At 42.5% G+C, this 16454-nt stretch overlaps 2 protein-coding genes across 9 annotated transcripts in view; one reads left to right on the top strand and one right to left on the bottom strand.

The window, feature by feature from the left end:
* LOC115359332 (NACHT, LRR and PYD domains-containing protein 14-like) overlaps window positions 1-16454 on the top strand; it is a gene marked incomplete at its 3' end in the record, with an annotated part of 845616 nt that overhangs the window by 416822 nt on the left and 412340 nt on the right. The window lies entirely within an intron of this gene.
* The window catches only part of slmapa (sarcolemma associated protein a), a 97103-nt gene that overhangs the window by 77864 nt on the left and 2785 nt on the right, over window positions 1-16454 (bottom strand). The gene's annotated exons all lie outside the window — the stretch shown is intronic.

The raw sequence follows: 16454 nt of genomic DNA on the forward strand, positions 1-16454 counted from the left end.
AGATATACATTTTCAATTTTCAGAGAGAGGGTACCTACTTGGCTATGCACATCCACACCGAAGACTGCTTATTCCGTCAGCTTCGTGAACACTGGTTGAGACCGATTTATTTAATAAATGGATTCAACCACGCACACCAGGGAGCATTTATACATGTTTAGCCTATTTTATTTAGCCTACTGGTACATGGATAAAACATGAAAGCAGTCTACCACCAAGATAACGATGACTGTGAAAAAAGTTTTCTCCTCGATTAAACAGGGGTATATTGATGCGCTGTATATGAACGATTTTATGTGTCCCCATTTAACCTAATTACTCGGGTACTCGAGTAGGCCCAGGCTAGGTTACTCGGTTATAAAATTAATCTAAATGCGCATCCCTACTGGACACACACACACACACACACACAATGCCAAAGCTGCGTCTGCCAGGCCGCCTTGCCCTGCCAACAGTATCTTATTGCCTAACACACACAAGCAGAATTGCAGGGCTGCGTCCTATCTGAGGAGCGGAGTTCCAGTGCAGTGTTGGCATTCAGATTAAAGCCATTAACATGCTGTGGAACACTGATACTGGACTGGGCCTGGCCAACGGACTGACTGACCACACGGCCATGTGGGGCTGCAGCACACTCACTTCACAAGTTAGCTCATTCTGCTGTGTGAAAGGCTGCACGGGCTTACGGGCTGCCTGACAGACTGGCTGCCTGATTATGAAATACCTGGAGAGCGTTGCAGGGAAGCCAGAGCTGCACGTGAAGCGAAGATGCAGCCGTGTGGCAGTGCAGAGGCAGCAGTGCAGAGGCAGCAGTGAAGCGGCGTGGCAGTGCTGCTGTTGTTGTAAAGATGTGTGTGTTGCAGTTGAGGTGCAGCAGTGTTGCAGTGAAGATCTCGCAGCGAGACACACTGTTTAAGCAGTGATGGTGCAGCAGTGTTGCACAGAGCCTGAGGCGCTGCTGCAGTGATGATGTAACGATTAAGCTACATAGCAAGCAGCAGAGCAACAGGTAACTAGGGATGGGACCATATAAATATATTTTTTTAACTCCCTATTCAACACCATCACAATTTTCGATATGTACAGTGATTCTTAGGTACTTCATATGACAATTTTTTGTGATTTTTTGTTGTTTGAGTTCTCCTCTAGTTTGTAGATATACAGTTTCACGAGGCTGTGTATCCTAGAGGTCAGAATAGGCCATTTACAGTGATATAGATCATTTACTGTCCTGATCCACCAATGCATTTACAAGTGGCTGACAATATCATGATACTGTCAGAATCAAGGACTTGCGTGTTGATTTTTATACTTCAGATCAACTGTCCATGCAGCTTTGGTTAGCTATAACCCTGAGGAATACGCATCAGGAAAAAAACCCCCAGTCTATTAAAATTAGCAGTCAACAAATGGCCATGGTATTCAGAGATGTTGGGACCGATTTCATTCCAAAACTGCGAGAACACAGCGGCCTGAGATCTGAATATTCACATGAACTGACATTTCAGCAATGCAGCACCATTCACACCTCGTCATTTTCTACTCATTCACACTTGCTGTGCCAGGAGGCGCTCAAAATCCAGCAGTGCACGGAAGGTACACTCTTCCTCCCCATTTTAGAACAGACCTGGCTCCACCTGAAGCCTACAGCAGTGACTCACCATCTACTGTAGGGTGTGTGTGTGCGTGTGTGTGTGTTTGTCTATCTGCCAGTCTATATGATGAAACTCACACTGGAAAAATAATGCTGCTGCAACACTGCAGTTACTCCTCACATCACAAACACACAGCAGGAGTGGAGAGGGAACATTCAGAGCCAAAGTGGAGACTCGTCAGTCCAGGGCTCGCTCTCCATTTAGCGGCTCCATACATTCATTTTCTACCTGTCGCCTTGAGGACTTGAAAAAACCTCAGTGCAGATATTTATGATACGTCGAGTACGGTGAAGTGTTTTCATTTAAAAGCTGCCCAGGGAGCAGCGTGTGGCATGTGCTGTCGTGAATTACACTTGAGCCTTACAAAGCAGTAAAACTTTGAATTTCCAGCAGCGTCGCCTGGCATTCTCCAAACGGCTGCCAGGCAAAAGAAACACAGCCCTGTAAAAAAGGAGAAACACCTTTCAGGAATGAAGAGAACAATGCTCATCTTCTCGCTGACAGCCATGCAGTTCTGAAATTGTTCAATCAGGTTCAGCAGCTCTGAGCGGTGTGTGTGTGTGTGTGTGTGATTGTGGAAGCTTTGTTAAGTAAAAGAGAAACTCCAGGGGTGCATCAAGGTGGTTTCTGCCTGGCAGCAGTCTCTCTCTCTCTCACTCACACTCTCACAGTCTCACACACACACACACACACACACACACACACACACACACACACACACACACACACACACACACTTTGTGGTGCCCTTCACAGGTTCCTACTTGCAGCCTGGTATTTCCAGCAGCTTACAAACACGAGGCTTCACCCTGACAAGCCTCCCTGTTCAAACCAATTCACTTCCACACTATAATTAGAGTCTGGGTTTCCCCTGCCTTCTCCTCACTTTCTAACCTTTATTTCTCCACAGAGGTTAATAAAAAGGACACAAAATAACTAAAATTAGGTGTGAAGACATTTTCGTTATCTGAAACGAAAATAAAAATAACCAACTGAAATTGCATGAGTGAGTGTTACAAATCTAACTAAAATAAACCAAAATTAGAGAGAAATGTCTTCATTTTCATCTTTGTCAGTTTATTTGGTTGCTCATATGTCCTGAATGAATACTTTTTTTTAACAGTTTGACGTTTTGTTGAGTTTCTACAACACAAAACTTTTGCCCTTTGCCCCAAAAAACAAACCTAGTAAGCATGTTTTAAAAGCTAATTAAATCTTAACTGAAGTTGAAAATAAAAAGTCAAGATTAAATTTTTAAAAAAATTATTATTATTATTATTTTTTTTTTTACACATTTTTGCAATATGCTATGTAGTATGGTATATGTGATATGTTGTGATTTTCAACTGCAAATTCGGTCCCCAAAAGAAAACTCTGTTATCATCTGATTTATCTAATAACTAATATCTAGTTCACTTCACTCCAGTCATTCTTATTGCAGCAAAATGGGACCGTCTGACCAACTCTGTCACAAAAATCTGTCAGAGATGTTGCATTGATTCTTGGCGATGCGATATTGATACTTGGTCCGTGCCACACAAGATACCGCGACACTATGCTGTATCGATTTTTTTCCCCCCACCCCTATTATTTACCTTCAGCTCTCTCTGCGGAACAGACACTTTGCTGCCCGTGCATCCCAGTCCACCCTCACACACTCCTCGTGTCTCTTCTCACGTGTTTCCGTGACACAGCGCAGTCAGGAGACCAGACAGACCGGTCGGAGATTCTGAGTGAAAGTTCTTGTCAGTCATGTCGCGTGAAAACCACAACGACTACAGATTCATTCTGACATCGCAAGTTGTGTCACGTGAACTTGACATTAATAGTATATTCATAGTAACAGAATACTGCAGTCCATGTAAACATAATAACTGACTGTTCAAACTGTGAACAGTGTTCACAACGGCTGGTTAAGTCCAAAATCAACCAATCACTTCTACTATTTCAGCCCCTGTGAGACCAAGCCGGTGAGTCCAAATGGAGGTCATGAACTCTCATTGATTCAACTTGTTAAATCCACTTCATTCACCGAGGAAACGTACAGACGATTCAGCTTAATGGAGGCAATTTAAGAGAAGTGGCTTGTACCAAAGTGGGCTGTAACTGTGACGGCCTCTTAGCCTCAGGTCTAATCTGTTGTTTGTTTGTTTGGTGGCTGGGATCTGGAGAGTGATGGCACCTGGTGTGACTGCTCACCTACACACAGAAGGTGCTCCCTCTCGTTAGGCTACCTGGTTTCTTTGCACTTTAATCTTTGTTTTGTACGACTATGACTTATGGACTGACTGCATACTTACTTTAGTTTTCTTAAATAAATTTATCTTCCTTCAAAGGCAGAATGAGCAGGATTTGTCATTTCGGTTTGTAAACACCACATTCAAAGTTGGGCCCTCCTCCCTCGCTAAGCTCACTGCCTGCAGCCAGGTTTCCTTTCCTAAGATGGCAACTAAATGAAATGACCGCCCCGAAATATAGCATTGCCAACCTAGAAAAAAAAAATGTGGCCTTTTCATCCTCATCCTCAGCGAGTGACAGCCAACCCCAGATTCACTCTCGCTGTGGAACAAGCTTTCTCTTCGCTAGATTTCCTTTCTTCTGCATTTGTGATTTTCGTAGCTTTCTTCATTGGATGTGGTGCTATCGATCCAGCAGCAAGCGCTGTGATTGGCCGCGAGCTACACACCTGCTGTCCAGAGGCTGATACCCAAAAGAGTCCCGAGCTCAGCAAAACAAGAAAATCCAGGCAGATGGCAAAGTCTCTGCAGACACACACACCGACACACACTGCAAGTGGCTCAGAGGTCATGATGAAGAAGATTACTTTTGTGTGACTCCATACATTGTTTTTGTTGTTTCTTGGGAAAATCCCACTCATTCTGCCTTTAAAGAGCCATGTGTGGTCCCACAGTTTGTCCTTCCTTTGAGCCAGGTCATGACAACTCAGTGCTGGTCCTGATGTGTGGATACTGAGGGGATTTAGACATAGAGACTGCATGCAGAGAAGGAAGCAGCCAACATTACCTCAATAGTATGATACACACACACTTACACCTGCAACACAGCAGCCCTGACGCAGCAGAGGCTGCACACTCTCCTGCAGAGGAAAATCAGGATGAAGCAGGTAGCGGCACAACTCAGTATTTCACCCTCTGACTAGCAGATGCTGACCTGCTAGCGTGGCTGCTGGAGTAAACACACTCATCAGCTACGACCAGGAACCTGACTAACAGCTGATATTAATTCACTGACTTGTATCCAGCACGTTAGAGGAAGCCTAGAAGAGGATGTGCATAGTGTTTTGAAACTCAAAACTCAAACAGTTATTCAACCATTCAAAATTGGAGCATATGCTGTTTTTGTTGCGATTGAAGATGGCAGCATGTGATTTCACCGATTAGTTCCTCCTGTTTGGCTGAAGGTGTGATTAATCAGTGAAATGTACTGGTGCAGTTCCTTAGCTGGAATGAAACAAACCGAAAAAAAAAAAACATCCAAAACTCTACAACTCTACAACTGAAGGACTTATTTTCACTGAGACCACAGCAATGATGAGCACAGGGTGCAACTGTGAGATCTGCAGCCAAAAGCGATGCTGCGAACAACGAGGAGCAGGTTATTTTGGGAGCGTTCTGTTACGTGAGTAACACCTTCAGCAAATGTTTAAGCCATAATAAATAAGGCTATACTGTCTAAACGTTGGTATTAAGCTCCATTAGCAATGAATAAGTTAAACTGTTTGCTTCATGCAATTTCAAACAATGACTTCACACCGCCTTCCTATATTTTGGCAACGTCACAAATCAGGAACTATGAAAAACTGCCAATGGTTATACAATGTGCTCAACTTATAAAATATAGGATCTTTCAAATGAAGCTAAAACCAAAATTAGAGTTACAAGCTGTAACCCGATAGCGACAACGTAGTGCTTTGCTTTGTTGGCCTACTAGTAAGCTGATGATTTCAACACAATGCAAACTAATTGAATGGAGCTGAGTGAGCCGTGTATGTTAAACAGAAATGTCAAATGAAAAACATCAGGTGTGTATGTTATTTATTTCGGCACTGAGCTTAGTCAGCAACTCCCAGCCTCACATTTCCCGTGGGAAACCCAGTCGGAGATAGTTAGCTCATTTATTAACTCTCTCAACACAAATGAAATTAATCAGGGCCTCACCTGGCTGTGGAGCCCTGGTACCAACTCAGGCACACCTGAGTGTCCCTAAACCACAGATTAGGAACCACTGGGCTGGGAGCATGGAGCAGAGAAGCTGCAGTTTGTTTTATTTCTCTTTTTTTTAAAGTGAGGTAACCCAGGATGACCCTCAGAGAAGAAGACTGTGTTTTGGTTTTCAGAGCAGAGTGACGGGTCTGTAGCTGCAGCTCTGCTCTCTGGAGGTTGCACAAGCCTGACTTACAGACTGTAGGCCTGTTACAACCACTTCCTTCAGAGGGATAAACCTGGCCTAATCCAGCTGACTGCCTTGTGAGCTTCAGTACACTGACATAATGACGGACTGACTGACTGACTGACTGAGTGAACAGCCTTAAGTAACACTACAGTGCAGTTATTTCCACTCCGAGGCCTAAATCTGGTTTAATCTGCCATGTATCAAGCCGAACAGATGACTGACAGGCAGGAGGTTTGGTGGTTTCTGAGTGGCTTACTGACAGGCCGACTGGCTTAATGGCACATTACTGACAGGTAAACAAGAGCCGGAGCCTCCTCAGACAGAGGAGGATATCCCACAGTGTCTTACAACACCAACCGAGAGGAGAAGTGAGGGCAACTTCCCAAAACATCTATGAAATTAATGGCCAACAGAAGCTCAAGAAACTTTTCCAATATTAACTTCTGATCCTAGAAAAAACACATACATAGGCCAATAACTTCTCAGTTCATTTTTTATGTGGCAATTATCAATGTCTGATGTAGCTTAGCCAGCATTAAAGGGTTATTTCACATTTTTTGAAGTGGGGTTGTACGAGTTAATGGAAGTCTAGAAATGTATTGTTGTGGAGGGGCTGTCTGGCAGCAAGGTAAAGCAGTGAAAATATTCTAAATATAGTGTACACTTAAACTGATATTGAATTTTTTAGGTGGGTAAAATAAGTTTTGCTTCTGCCCACAAACTTCCAGTCCAGGTTCTCCTGCCGGCTTCACAAAACCGGGGGCAATGCTGACTGCCATCTATTGTTGGTAGTACACTAACTATGGATAAGTACCTCATGTAACCCCACTTCAAAAAATCTGAAAAAACCCTTTAATGTCACTGCTGCAGCAGAACCTATTCAAGGCTTTGGTTGACGGTGGGTAAGTGGTGCCCAAAACGGGGTCCCATGACCTCCAGGGGTATGAGAGGCAGCTGGGCCTGGCCTAACCATCCCTGAATGACTGCTGCATAAATAACACACACACACACACACACACACACACACACACACACACACAGAGTTATTTTCTCTAACAGCCCCTCAGATATTCCTCCTACCAGCTGTGCTCCTGCCAATTAGTTGATCCTTCCTTCACAGCAGTCAAAGTCAGGGCGTCCCGGTGGGCTGGCAGTCTACATTTACACACCGTGCACTCACAACGTCACTGGTCTCCATCATGCTCACGGTCTGTTTAGTTAATTTACTCTTCAGGTGTCAAAACAGAATTTGGAGTCCCAGTCTATTCTAAACATAGCTTAGCTGGTTGCTAAAAATTTAGCCGGTTGAAGAAATGAAAAGATTGAGACACTGAAAATAATAACATCCATGCATTTTGACTGCCATAGATTTTGTCATAAGATTACGTATTTAGTCATTAAGTTCAGTTGCATCTAAAATGGCTATAATCTGACATCAATATTGTTAAATTAAACAAATAAAGACATACAATGGTTACCACAGGATATAGGAAGAGCAGTCATGTTCAAACCCTTAGGGACATGCTGCTAATCCAATCTCTCAGTCAAGATCACTACAGCACATAAAAACGATAAAGGGAAATCCTTAAAACTGAATTCCTTGTTTGTCCCATTTGGGAAAAGAGTTCTAATCTAATTTAAATCATCTCCTCTTGGGCCAACAGAGACCTTCTCAATGCACCTCTCCGTATTTACTTCAGTAATTAAAAGAGCATGTTGTTTCACATCTAGAGTTTTTCTTAAGAGTGAAGTTATATGTATTTCACGTCTTGATTTTCATGTTATTCATACTTTTCTGCCATCTTCCCACTGACAGGATGGTGAATACTTAAATCATTTTAGAACACATAAAGTGGATAAATGAATTGTGGCTGTTTAACAAAAAAAAATGTGGTTGATGGACACCTTTAATTTATACAGAGGCACACCTTACACTCCTTCAGCTCCACGTTGACTCCTTATAGCTCACACACACACTCACACACACTCACACTCGGGCAAGGTCCAAAATTACCCTGCAGGTAAATTTAGTTTCTGGCAAGTGGGGGTGGGACTTGTACACGTGTAAACGTGTACACAGTTAGCCAATCATAAACGTTTAGAAAAAACACTAACCGCGTACACGTTGTTTTTTCATCACATGACTTTAAGTTCACTCACGAGCGCGAGTGTGCACTGTGTCACGCTGAATCAGCCTTTAAGGGGAGCAGCACAGGCTCAATGGTAAACCACCTGCAGTGGAAACACCTGAACAGCCTGGGGACACAGCCCGGCGTCAGTGCAGGTGCAAGTGGAGGACGACAACAGCAAGCTAGCATGAAGGATTTCATATCCAGAAAATGTGACAAGCCACGAAGCGAAGCAATTAACAACTTAGGCTAATTGTGGAAATGGTCGCCCTCGACATGCAGCCTGTGTCAACTGTTGAGGACGACGAATTTTACGTGTCCACACAATTATACGGCGCGTGTACACATTTAGAATTTTTTGAGAATTGAATGTAAGACCAAGATGACAAGATAAACAGTAGTAATAGCAAACAATTTATTATTTCTAGCTAGTAAAAAATTTGTCTGACCAGTAAATTTTTTCGTCGACCAGCCAGCTGGGCAGGTGAACCAAAACGTTAATTTTGGACTTGGACTTCAGGGAAGCAGCTGGGGGGGTTGAGGTTAAGTGCTTTGCTCAAGGGCACAGCAACAGCAGCAGATGTCATTCAGCATTACAAGACACAGCACTGTAGAAACAAAAAGGAACTACTGTGCAAAAAAAAAAGAAGTGACAGTCAGACGACTTCAAAGTGGCCGTGGTTCCCATCACGCATATAAAGTTAATCCAAGCCAGCATCTTGGCTGCTTGTTGTTGTAGCAGGGCCTTAATTCATTTACAGACTGCATGGAAACAGTCAACTGCTCCCAAAAACGCATTCGGACTGCTTCTCTTTGTCACTGTAATCGCCTCCTCCAGCCAGACACAACTGTCAAAACTCTCTCTTCGCCCCGGCTCGTTAGCCCGGGGCAAATGGATTTTACATGCATGGCTTCTTCCTGTCTTTTATTGGGGCTTACTGGGCAGACGCACCAGAGACCGAGTCCCTTCATTTCCTACAACCAGTGAGACGCTGGCCAGCGTCAACCACAGTCGCCCTGTTTCTTCATTTATTGGTGTGGATAAATTGGGCTGGGTGACACTGCCCGTCAGCAATTGTGTGCAAACATGGCTGCAGGATGAATGATACGACAGCTGCCGATCAGCTGGCCCCAATCAGCTGCAGTCTGTAATCAGATGGTATCCAGTCTACTCCACTGGGATTTGTGTAGGAATGAATGAACTTGAGACTCTAAAGGACATTATATCAAACTCAGCGCCCGCAAGATGACTTCTGATTTTCTATTAATACCGGCACAGGTGCATATTGCCTACAACACTGATACTACAAACCCCAGCATGCACTGCAACATTCTGCCCTATCAACCCCACAAAACACCTGTGTGGCCTCACAGCTACAATATGCCAGAAAAACTGGTTGTGACTTTTTAATTTGGCATGCTTTAATGACTGAGTTTAACACGTCTGTTATAAGGCCCATTTAGGAGGTGAAATTTCTACACACCGTCAGAAGAAATAACCCTTCAGATGTGCACGCAGATGTTCAGAGGATCTGTAAAAACACATTCATTGTTATGGGAAAAATGCACCCTAAAACACTTGGACATCTTAAAAAAACAAATACTGGTAATGCAAATTATATTTCGGAGTTCATTTTATATTTGTGTATTCACCTTTGTGAAGTCACATCCAGATATTTCCAGCAACTACAACAGAGACTGAGCCGCCATTCATAGAAGAGGACAGAGACCAATTTCTCCACCACTTCCACATTTAAAAAAAAAAAAAAAAACAGTCTCCTGAACAGTCAATTTAAGATTCTTATCTGATGGATCTTGGAGCTTGGTTACACTTGGTCTGACATTGTATGCAACTAAAATGTTCCTTAAGCTGGCTGCAGAGTTATTTCAATGTCAGCGCTCCAATCCCATCCCAGCAATACAGGCCTGCACCGCGTGGCTTAAGTAAAAACATCTTAAGAATTAAGTCAGGGTGTGTGACGGCTTTACAGGCTATGCAATATTATTGTTATTGACAACATGACCTCTGACAGAGTTTTCTCCTACAAAAACAAGAATACAGCATATAGACCAGACACAGCTCATATGTAGCTGAGATGTAAATGATAAATGGGCTCTGTTGTATTGCACTACTACTTCCTGTTAAGCAGAGTATCTTAGACAGAGATGTCATCCTGCAGAAGTGGGAGTAAATTAAAATTTTAACCAATAAACCCTCCAAAATCTTTAAGCACTTGTCAGTGATCCTTCCCTGCACTAAGTCCCGCCAAAACCATCCAGTTTCAACAGGAAATACATCAAATCAATAAAGTAAAAGTTCATTTCAAGGGTGTTTCACTATTCAAATATGTAATGAGTCAATTATTGTTTGGTCAGCAAAATGCATCATCACAGTGAACACAGGCTGCTGGCGACTAAAGCTGTACAGGAGAGATGGAGGAATTATTTTTTCCACGGGGTGTGAATGACTCGTTTCATGAAGCATTTGACGCCACTGTGACGGAACCAATCTGAGGACCAATCAAAATGGAATAAACGAGCAAATCACCATGGTGTTTTGGGTCCTTGAGATGCTGAAAGATGCTGCTACAATGACTTCACTGGAAGTCTGCAGACAGCTTTTTAAAAAAAATTAAAAAAAAAAAAAAAAAAAAAAAAACCTGGTTAAGCCACTGCAAAGCTTATTAGTCAGAGGAGAATCTGTACCATCCCTGTAATGTACTTACAGCTTCACAATTCAGCTCTTATAATAATCTGGTGTATATACGAGTTTCTATAATTAGTAACCGCACAATGTTGGCATCTTGGCAACAATGTAAAATTTAAAGGCCCTGATGGCTCGCTGATATTAGAGGCCAAAAGTGCAGTTACTCGAATCATGGAGATTAATGTCCATAAATAATAATAATAATAATCACAATTGTACGGCTTAATTATACTTGGGAATTAAACGTTCATTCCAATATCGTGTCTCAGCCTGTGAACCAGCCAGCCACACTTCCGGTAGATGGAAAAGCCGCTGAAACAGCATCTGGGCGATGAGCAAAATCCTAGAAAAATCATGTCGCCATGTTTCCATTACTGATATCTGAGTCAGGGTTTCCGCTACATGTAATTGATCGTGGCGCACCGCCACGGCTAAATAAAAGCCGCCACGGCTTGGGAATGATGATTTTTTTTTTTTTTTTTCGGGTGTTAACACAATTTAAAGTATATTGTATGAATGACCTGTGAAAACGACCCTACATACACACATAGCATATATTTGCGCACATATACTTACTATGATCAGAGTTTTAAATGATACATTAAATATCACGACATGTTACACTACGCCGCAATTAATTTTATTTTGAAAACGCACCGGAGTTATCACCCCCCTGCTTTGTCCTACTGCTGGGCGCTTTTTCGGGTTGTGGATGGCTTGTGGCTGGGGCTTCTGCAGTGTTCCTGGTAGTATTTGGGGGGCAGGAGCTGCTACAGGAGCGTCCTCTGGCTCGGCCCTCTCACCTGCCATGACTCCACTGAGAGGCCGAGTGAGAGGACGTTCCTGTAAAGTTACCGGGCGGTTGCGCAACCATGACCGGGGCATCAAAATGCGTGTTGTTAAAAAAGCCTGTTGTTAGCGTTAGCTAACGTCCGCTAAAGCTAACGTTAGCGTCCCTAAAAATGCCGGCTAAAAAGTGTGTTGTTAGCGTTAGCTAGCACGTTAGCATTAGCTTGGTAGTGTTGGTCGTGTTGCTAGGGACGCCTAGTGCCCGGCTGTTTGCTTTCTGTTGACACTACATCGCGCCGAGAGTAAATCCAGTCAGCACCAAGTAAACCCCAAGCCCCACCCAGGTTTGGTTTTTCTCAGCATCAATGGGCCACCTCTGGCTGAGTTGAACTACAATAGAGCCTTAGAGCTCTTTTTAAAAAAAAAAAAAAAAAAAAAAAGAAAGAAAAGATGAAGTGCTCTCAGCCAGGCTGCACACTGCCAATAATACAGTCTTGCAATATGTAGCAATGTAAATAAATGTGTTTCTGTTACATGCTAACACATTTGGTCCTGTTGGCTTGCTTGTCCCCCCCCCCGGGGGGACATTATGGTTGGGGGGGGGGGGGGGGGGGGGGGGGGGGGGGGGGGGTTCGTCCACCTCAGCACCACAGTTTCAAAAAATCCTGGGGGAAACCCTGTGAGTCATGACTGGATGTACTGGTTTTGGGGGAAATCCTCTGATACCGTTAACTTACTCTAGTTTGGTGCTGGTACCTTTATCCCATCTCAGTATTAGGCTACAGCACTGGAGGAGACGCTGCTCTGATGCACAAAATGATCACATCAATAATACAAGCAATCTCCTGGATCACTGAGCCGGCTGATTGGTTCATCAATCACGGGACACGACCAGTCAGACCTGAGTGTCTCTGGCGCTTGTCGACTTCTTGGACGTGAAAAATCTCATTTCAGAAAGTTGGCTATTCTTAAACTCCGTTGAATAGTCAGTATATTCCGCACAAAAATAATAACTTGTCACACGCAAATGCTATTTCGTCGGTGTCTCGTTTCTGTATCGTCATGTATTTGCAGCTAAAACAAGGACGCTGACATGAGGAGGAAATTGTACAAACGCCAGAGCAAACCTGAACAAACGTGGCGGCTGTGAAATGTTTCATGTTCAGTCTTTGGATTGGTTTAATCTGAATGAGGTTGTTGGAGAAATTCGATTAACATTTTCATGCATTTTTGAGGAGATGTGAAAACAGGTCTCATTCGGTTTTGACAGAAAATGTAAAAACAGGAGCTAACTCAGGTTTGGTGGTCCAACAAGGTTTAGTGAGCATGGAGGTTACAAGAGGATCAGTTTGTATTTTGGGGTGAAGAGTTGAATGAGTTTGTTTACATTCAGGCTCACAGCTGACAAGTGAATAGAAGCACAATTTACAATAATAAAAAACAGAAAAATATGTATAAATTCATGCTCATACATAAACATTCACAACTACGACCATACACTTACCATGCATGCATTTCAGAATACAATAATCAGAAATCAGAATCAGAAATACTTTACTGATAACTCTGATTTCTGATTTTAAAATATCATAAAACAGCAAAATACAGCAAACACACTAAAAAGAAAAAAACAAATAATCAAAACCCCAAAGACTTCAGCTATCCATCTTTTGTTCAGTTCAATTATAGAACTGTACAAAGTACAAAGTACAAAGTGGTCTCACATGTTTAACCTTATATCTATAAAATCTATATACCCCATAAACATTTCTGCTGATCTTCCCCAAAGCGAGCAGTGGTATTTTAGAACTGCCATATCATTTTTCCTCCCTTTTCTCCGGCCGTCGGTTTCCATTCATTCCACTATAATATGAAAATGAACTTGTTGCAAAATAATTGAAGGACTGATAGACACTTTAATATGAATTTCTAATGTACACACTTTTAGATTTCTTCTTTTCCTTTTCTATTTCTTATAATTTCACTTTGCATATAGATACTTTTCCCTAGAGAATTTGACAAACTGCAACTGACCTAATTTCCCCTCAGGGATCAATAAAGTATTTCTGATTTCTGAAACGGGCCAAGCAACTCAAAAACACCAGTACGGTCCTTTAATGCTGCTTTTTAGTTCCACCTTCCACGAGAAGTGCTTCCAGCGTCTTTTTTGACAGTGTTATAATTAACACCAACTACTTGCTGGATTACTCTGGCACATCCCTCATACACACACACACACACACACACACACACAGAGAGAGACTAACACACACAGAAACACACCAACCTCGTCCAAATTTACAGTAAAACTCCACAAACTTTACTGGCTTCAAGTGCACGTCACATACCGCTGACACTTCAGTGATAAATCAATAATGGCAATAAAAGAGCTTATCCCTCCCTCTGCTCAGGCCAATTCAATATAGAGTGTATTGCCTAAACTTAAGTGGTAATAATCAATAACAGAAAATAATAAATCTGTCTTTGTGTGAGTGTGCGCACACTGTACAGCCTGTGTGTGTGTCTTGTGTAATCTGTGTGTATATGCTGCAACAGAGGAAAGGATGATGCTCAGTTTGGTGTTGGTATAAATAGCTTATGGTAAGAACACACACACACACACACACACACACACACACACACACACACACACACACACATACACTCAGGGTATTTCGAAGTCCCTGCATGCCACATAGCTGGGTAATCCCTGGGTAGTCTCAGCCTGTTCAACCTGTTCTACAGAGAAGGTACACACTCGCTGGAGCCGGAGGGATGACAGACGCAGCGACACACTGAGATTTCTTTCATTTGTCCGCCACAAATCTGAATGCTGTGGGATTTAAAAAAAAAAAAAAAGCCGGGACAAAGTCCTTGATTCTGTTTTCTTGATTCAAACAGCTGGAACAGAATTTTAAAAGTGTGCTTATGTATATCACTCATAACCTGGATGATGATAGAAACTAGCTTCAGCATTTGATAAAAGTTAGCTTTAATCGAGTCCGCACGAAAAGAGTCCCACATCAGGAAGACTTTTTTTGTTTGTTTCAATGCCTAGTGATCAGTTTATTGTTAAAAGCAAATGGCATATTTCAACATTATGTGTCTGTCAAAGCGAGTACAATGAAGCACTAACACATTAAAAAGAAGACTGTGGTTGACCTCCATTCTTGGGAGCTGCCATCATCTCACCATGTGGGATTTGTTCTGCAAGTTTCAGCTTCTGATGCATTACTGGGGGATGAGCTGAGTAAGTCAATGATTTCGACAGCAGTTTTTCCAAAATCGGAACTTGGGTAAGGAACTGGTCATGAATGCAGAATTTGGGAGGACAAAGGAAAATGTTTAATAAATGATGCTCACTTCACAACAAAACACAACCCTTGACTGGAAACAAGAAGGAGCTCAACATTCACACCTGCAGAACTGCGTTTGCCTGTTCTATTCCTCTGGTTTCTGATCTGTTTTTCGGTCACACCTTGGCAAAATGAATCAAAACACTGACAGGCAGGCATAGACATTAACATACACATAATACAAAAGCTGTGCCATCACCAAGAAAAATTATTTTTGTCCAAGACCTAGACATACCAAACCAACATCAAAGAACCTGAAGTAACAAAGGCCAACTGAGTTACCTCGTTACCCGTGTTGGGGCCAAAAAGTTGCACTTTAACACGCCGCATGCTAGTAAATAGTAAGGGAATGTGAGAGGAAACAACTCTCCATACCAACAGGTGGCAGTAGACTGTGTTCATCATTCAAAAAGGGAAACCAGAAGACCCAGGAATGCAAATATACAAATGAAATAAAACAAAGCAGCATTTGCTCACTCTTTTCACACGACTCTTGGTCACCACAAAACGTTTTGTAATACAGCTTCTCCTCATCCAGAATATGTCTGATAAGAAGTTACAAAGGACACTGCTTGGCCTTCCGTTTCTCTTCTCGCACACTGATTCGCTAAGCTCAGAGTGACCTCTCTCACTGAATTGATTCAACATGCTCAACTGGCCGAAAAGTCACCAAAATGGGTCTAACTAGTGCTAACGGTGCAGGATACACTGCGACAAACCAGGGCCACAACACTAAGACAGCCAAACACTGGCTGATGACCAGCCGCCAGCTTGGTGTTTCATTGTCTTTACACAGAATCAGAGAATCCAATTTTTGTCTCTGTTGAAAATAAACATACCTATTTTACCAAATAAACCTGAAATTTGGAGAAACAGCCTGGGAAAAGTCTACCCACCAATCCCTGCTTCAGATCGGTGACTCAAGTTGCATGACGGGTGACGTTTGCATGGTTGTAGATCTAGTCTACTTTCCATACTTTTTTCACAGTTTCTAGGTTATTTGTAGCCCAGTGGCATTGTTCTCACCTGGCCACACACTGCAAACTAAAAGCAGCAAACACTGCAGGCTGATTAAACCGCTCAAAGCAAACTAAGTGTGAACACAACCTGAATAACATGACGTATGGTGCTCTGTTCATATTTGATCACACCGAGGAGTTGAACTTTCTCAAGGATATTGTCATGTAAAGCAGTGGTTCTCAACCTAGGGTTCTGGACCCCGACTGGGTGGGTCACAAGATAATTAAAGTGTAGGGGAAAGAAAAAACATTTTGATTATGCTAAATTATGATAATTTTTTCATATTTAACTATTTGTGTATGCTCTTTGGGAGTCATTTTAAGATGCAAGGCCTCCACTGATAATTAAGCCAATTTGGTTGGACTGTTCACCGATCTGCATATGC

This window comes from Myripristis murdjan, chromosome 5 (genome assembly GCF_902150065.1).
Source record: "Myripristis murdjan chromosome 5, fMyrMur1.1, whole genome shotgun sequence".
Classification (NCBI taxonomy): domain Eukaryota; kingdom Metazoa; phylum Chordata; class Actinopteri; order Holocentriformes; family Holocentridae; genus Myripristis; species Myripristis murdjan.